We start from the raw sequence: 6,000 nt of genomic DNA, 5'->3' as shown, positions 1-6,000 counted from the left end.
TAGGGACCCCTGAGATCATCGAGTCCAACCCCCCCAAAAAAAACCAAAAACCACCCACCACACCAAACGCCCACCAAAAACACCGCACCCACCAACTAAACCCCACACTCAACACCTCGCCATAAACCAATAATCTTGGGCACTAGAGCATGCCCTGAAGAGCCATGTCTATACGTTTGTTAAATACCTCCAGGGCTGGTGACTCCACCACCTCCCTGGGCAGGCTGTTCCAGTGCCTGACCACCCTCTCAGTAAAGTAATTCTTTCTAATATCTAATCTAAATCTCCCCTGCCACAACTTCAGACCATTTCCTCTGGTCTTGTTTGTCCTTTGGGAGAAGAGGCCAACACCTGCCTCTCTACAACCTCCTTTCAGGTAGTTGTAGAGGGCAATGAGGTCTCCCCTCAGCCTCCTCTTCTCCAAACTAAACATGCCTAGTTCCCTCAGCCTCTCCTCATAGGACTTGTTCTCCAGATGTAGTATGTAGGCCTGTGGGACCCCATGTTTAATGGGACTTCAGAGCAAAGCACTGACCGGTGAGAAATGCTGATTTTCGGATAGAGGAGGAAGCCCTCTCCTCCTGCCCAGAGCAAAAGCTGCTCTAGCGTTTCGGCACTGTGCATGTGGGTTGTCCAGCAGAACATCTCAGCAGCTTTCCCTTCTTCAGGGCGGCCAGGCGTCCCACCGCTAGGGGGCGCAGAGAGCAGCTCCTCAGGAGCAGTGGGTCAGCCCCTGGCACCTCGCTGTCTGGTGGGCTTCTTGCAAGGTGGGGCTGCTCCTTGCAGCTGCAAGGCTTCTGGCATACCTGCTTCCAGGGTATGGAGCTTTGGGATGAACGTGCAGGCCTTTGTTCCTTCCTGAAGTTTGCTTTGGACAGACTCAATGAAGATCAAATCTCTGGGAAGTTACCAGCCTGCCCCAGGCTCTTGCAAGCTTTGCATCCCACAAAAGCAGCAGGAAGAGTGAATGTGGCTGGGCTTTTCCTTGCAGAGGCTCTGTAATCTACTGCTGCCTGGTAAAATGGCTGGAGCTGCAGCAGAACCTGCTCCTCCTGTAAAGCCCTGCTTCCGCTGCTGCCATGAAACCAAAATTACTCTTCTCTGAGTTTCAGCCTAGGAACCTTGTTTTGCTTAGACAGAAAGCTTGAGAATGGAAAGGCTGGAAGGCACCTCTCCTTCCACCACGCGTCCTTCACCTCATGTCCTCAACCTACAAAACTGTAACACTCTTCATACAGTGCTTCAAGTGATCAAGAAGAATCTGTTCTCCAAACCTCCAACGCAGCTTACAGAAAGGTGAGACATTCCTACTATGTTACATACTTTACTATGCTACATATATATTTTTTTTAAATATAATAATGCTAGATAGATATCATGTTGTTTTTATAGCATTCAGGGAGTGGTAGGGCAGCTAATATTCTTTGAAAGCTTAAAAACTGCTTCCCGAAGTCTAATATTTAGTGGCTGTATACAAACCAGCGGTCCTGCATGTGGGATATATGTTTTTTACAAACAGCCACAAGAAGTTTTGTATACACACATCAGCCTCTCTCAAACAAAAAGCAATGATGAGAAAGAAGAGGGGGAAAAAAAAAAAAAAAAAAAAGAAAATCCAAAACAAAACACTCCAAAACCAAACCAAGCCAAAACCACCACAGAAACTTCTCCATAATTATCCTGGGTTGGGAATAACATAATAAGCTATGTAACTTTCTTGGGCTAGGAAACAGTTCCAGAAAAACACGTTTAACCTTCCCCGACAGTCATATTTTCAAAGATTGCTAGAAAGAGAATTGGACTTCATAGATACCATATACTCTGAACTGAGGAATTCTGTTTGAAGCAAAACATTAATATGTTAACAGACTCCAGCATAACACAAACAACTGTTAGCTGCTACATCTTTACCAGTATAAGAAATATACTAGAAAAAAAAAAGTGAGCAAAAAGTACCTGTTCAGCTGCTGTCTTCAGTGGTGCTTACAGAAATGTGAATGTCTTTTGTTAAATGTCCATACAGAGGCACTAACATTCTTTCATGTGAGCTTAGAGGCTACATGCTTGTTTGGGTGGGCTCAGCCTTTTTCAGGTGTGGACAGAAACAGAGAAAGAAACTAAATCCTTGGGTTTGTGGGGCTTTGTATGCCAGACTACACCTTGGCATTGTGGAAAAATGTATATATACGTGCCAAAATTTCAGTTAGTTGTAGGCCAGCATAGCAGACAAATTGATGTATTTGATATAGTTTTGGGAGGTGATGTGACTTACAAGCTTTATATGAGGTTAGGAATTCTCTGTGTATTTTACTGCAACTGTTATGAATGTAAAGCCTGAAAGACTCCAGGTAGAACAGAAGTAAGCATTGAAATAAAGCATGTTGTTCAGATCTCCTACACCTATTCAGCATATATATTTATTCCTTACATGTAATTATCAGGCTATTGTTTTTTTAAATACACATAGCAAGGTATTTTTAATTATATGTGTATTCATCCACGCACAATGAGAGTAGGTGGAGGAGGAAAATAAAACAATTACAGGATGTCTCACCAAAAGTAGAAGTCGTAAATCTTGATTTTTAAAATATCATCTTGAATGTGTACTCACCTTTATTTCATTTGCAGTTGTTAACCCAGTACTGTGCTTTCATTGTATGTGATCAACATGAGAGCACGATGCCGTGGTGCTGACTCTCCAGGACTGAGGGCTCAAACCAGATTGTGACAACTGGTGCTTAAAGAACTGGGAATTAGTTGTTATCTCCCCTCAGACTTAAGCTGAATAATTGAGGCTGGCTTGTTTGTTTGGGCACACTGCTCGTTTCATCTGTGGGAATATCAGACATTATGGATGACTCTTCTCGGTTTGCAAGACTCCTCTGTAAATGAGAGCCTCCTTATTAGCAGACAAAGATAGCATGATGATACTGCACACACCTGAAAGCTGTAGAGGGTACAAGTGAGGGAAGCCAAATGATAAGAAATGTTAAGTGTTACTGAAATCTAGCAAGATAAAAGGTAACAACTGCTGTGCTCTGAAGTTATGCAAAAAATATGGTAAGGGTTATTCAGTTAAAAAGAAGACAATTGATAAAAGAAGTTTAAAAGGAGCTTCCAAACACCCCCTCTACCCTCTTGAACAAGTTTTAAACAGATCTGGGTTTTTCTTCAGCTCTATACATAAACATTTGTCGCTTTCCCAGTATAAATAGTTATGAACAAATAAAGAGAGACAGTGAAAAGTATGTGAAAGCTTAAAACTCATGAAATTCAAATACTGTGCAGAAACATAAAAGAAGATAAATGGTTAGTATTTCTTTAGATGTATTTATATGAGTGGGTTTGCATGAAGTTAAGCTATGAGCTGTATTGATGAGTATTATTTGGATGAGTCGCTCTATATTTCTGCCCCTCACTTAGGTGAATATAGTCAAGGTTTTCGTGCAAATATTTAGGTTTAAATTTACAATTCCATGGGCATTCCTTCAGCTGTTTTTACAGATATTGCAGAAGAACTAATTTGCCAGAATACTCATGAAAAACAATAATAAGAAGCATAACTAGGTTTTGGGAGTAACTTCCTTCTGATCAACATACATGAAAAAATATGTATTTGAACAAAAATATGTGCACTGCACAAGGATAAAAGCAACATTGAATTTACAAATATTAAGAAATTACAGTGATGCGTAAGGATTTTCCAATTATTTGCACTTGTTATTCTTGTGCTAAAAATAACAAAATGAAACCTCTTTCCATTGACTTCCTTTACCTTTTGATTATCTTAGTGTCTGTAAGACCTTTTCCTTTTCCCTTAAAAAACAGTGCCTTTTTTTTTTAATTATGAGTACAAAATTGGCACATGATCCTACGTCTTACAAACACAAAATACATTGTTACTGTAGAAAAAGAAAAGACCATAAATCAAAAAGCATCTGAAACACAAGAAGATATCAGGGATTTTTTGTTTTAAAAATTCGTAACAAAATAACAAACACTCTTAGGCTGTCTAGTGTCTGCGTGTCCTATGAGCCTTCTGGCTAATGAGGAAATACAGCAAACTTTAACTCATCAGTTACTGAGCATCGCAACTTCAGACTTTAAAAACCATCTCTTACGGGTTTTTTCACTAGAATCCTGTTCCTTCTTCAGCTCTAGATGAAATGGTATAAGGAGATTGAAGGTAGCACAGTCTCTGTATACCTGGAATACTTTTGGGTTCTCTTTCCTTTGTTCTCTTGAGTTCTTTTATTTCTGTGGTACTGGTGCTTTCTCACACTGCCAGTGTTCCAGGACAGAAAGCTGTGAAGAGGGAAAAGAAAAAGCAGACATGCTAACTGAAGGTTTTTAAGTCATATATATATATGTATTACTAATAAGCAACTTCAGTGTTCTGCTTTTTTACTCTGATTTAAATATATTTATAATGTATATATGTATATAAATCATATACATAAGTCTTTTCTAAAGAACTGGAACACAATTATTTTAACAATTGCTAGGAAGAGTGCTCATTTTCCTTTATTATTGAAATCTATTATTATTGCTATTTGAAACAGCAATGCAGAAAAATGCCTACAGGCAATGGTGACTAAGTTACTGCTTTAGGTGATTACCTAGTATGGAGCAGTTGCATAAATCACACAAATAATCAGCTAAGTGCAGAGACTTATATAAATAAATCTATGGAGTTGTATAATACTTAGAGCATAACACCGTGTAACAGAATTTTGCTGTTATATCTTGTGATTGGGTTTATTTACTGCTCAGGATCTGGCAGGGTTTTGAGAAGGTAGTAGTTTCTGCTTCCAGGGGCAGCAACAGTTCAGACTGTTGTTCATCTGCTGTCCATTGTCACTCCAGAGGTGAAGGCTGTTGTATTTGACCTCTTGGTAAGTGTCTCGTTAAAAGGAGGAACAGAGGGGTAAAGTCAACAAGCTAAACTAGAGCAAGGTTTCAAGCCAATCTTGATTATATCAAAACCAGCTGATCTGCAGATAAGGATGAGATTAGCTAGCATTATTCTATATTTCTGTCCTGCATTTAGCTATTTTCAGATAGTCTTCTTGGCAGCCCTAGTAGCAACTTTGGTACAGTTTAGGCCAACAATAAAAATCCTAAGCAGCAATCCAACCCGTGTCTTCCGTGTGACAACATAAATTGCAATGCTCTGAATAACACTACTGGAAGATGTGGCCTCTGACCTGAGAAGCTTATCATCCTGGAAGTATGTGATGATCTAAACTAGGAAATAAATTAAAATGGCATTGCCATTATATATTGGGGAGTAGCAATAAAGCGTCTAGGGTCTTACAGAGCTTTTTAATTATACTGAAATGTGACAATCTTAATGATATTGCTTAACATTTCTCCAGGCCTGTAGTTTTCTTCTTAAGAATGTATGATATAATTAGAGGAAAAAATAGTAATTTTAAAATATTTTTAAAATATTACTGTAAAATCCCATACTCACAAATTTTTAATTTTAATTTAAGGTGATTTATATACATCCTGAAAAGCCTGTATGTAGAATTGCACCAAACAATGAAAGTGCTGTGAAGGCCACGTTTGAAATATTGCAAGTACAACATGAGTGGAAAGGGCCAGGAAGGAGGAAAAATAATAATATATTATCCAAGGTTTTTGAACACAAAGGTACAACCAGTGTGTCAAGACATGTTTGCTCCACAGATTAGTGGATCCTTGAGTACACCCTAGAGAAATAATGCTTCCAACTTGCTTTTCACTTCTCTTTTTCTAAGCATTCACTTTCAGTGACTGAAAGTGGGTTACACAGACTATGGTCTAATTTGGTATGGCTGCTCTTAAAAGGGATTCTTCTGTGTACCCAGGGTGGTCGGGGGCTGTAGCATATGATGTGTGAAGAGAGGCTGAAGAAGCTGATTTTGTTTTGCCTCAAGATGACAAGACTACAGGGGCTTCTTGCTGCAGTCTTCAACTTTCTGTAGATATTTTCACAGAAGCTGGAGCCAGATT

The sequence above is a fragment of the Calidris pugnax genome, unplaced genomic scaffold (genome assembly GCF_001431845.1).
Source record: "Calidris pugnax isolate Ruff unplaced genomic scaffold, ASM143184v1 scaffold44, whole genome shotgun sequence".
Lineage (NCBI taxonomy): Eukaryota > Metazoa > Chordata > Aves > Charadriiformes > Scolopacidae > Calidris > Calidris pugnax.
The sequence above is the reverse complement of the archived record's forward strand: the minus strand, read 5'-3'. Positions refer to the sequence as shown.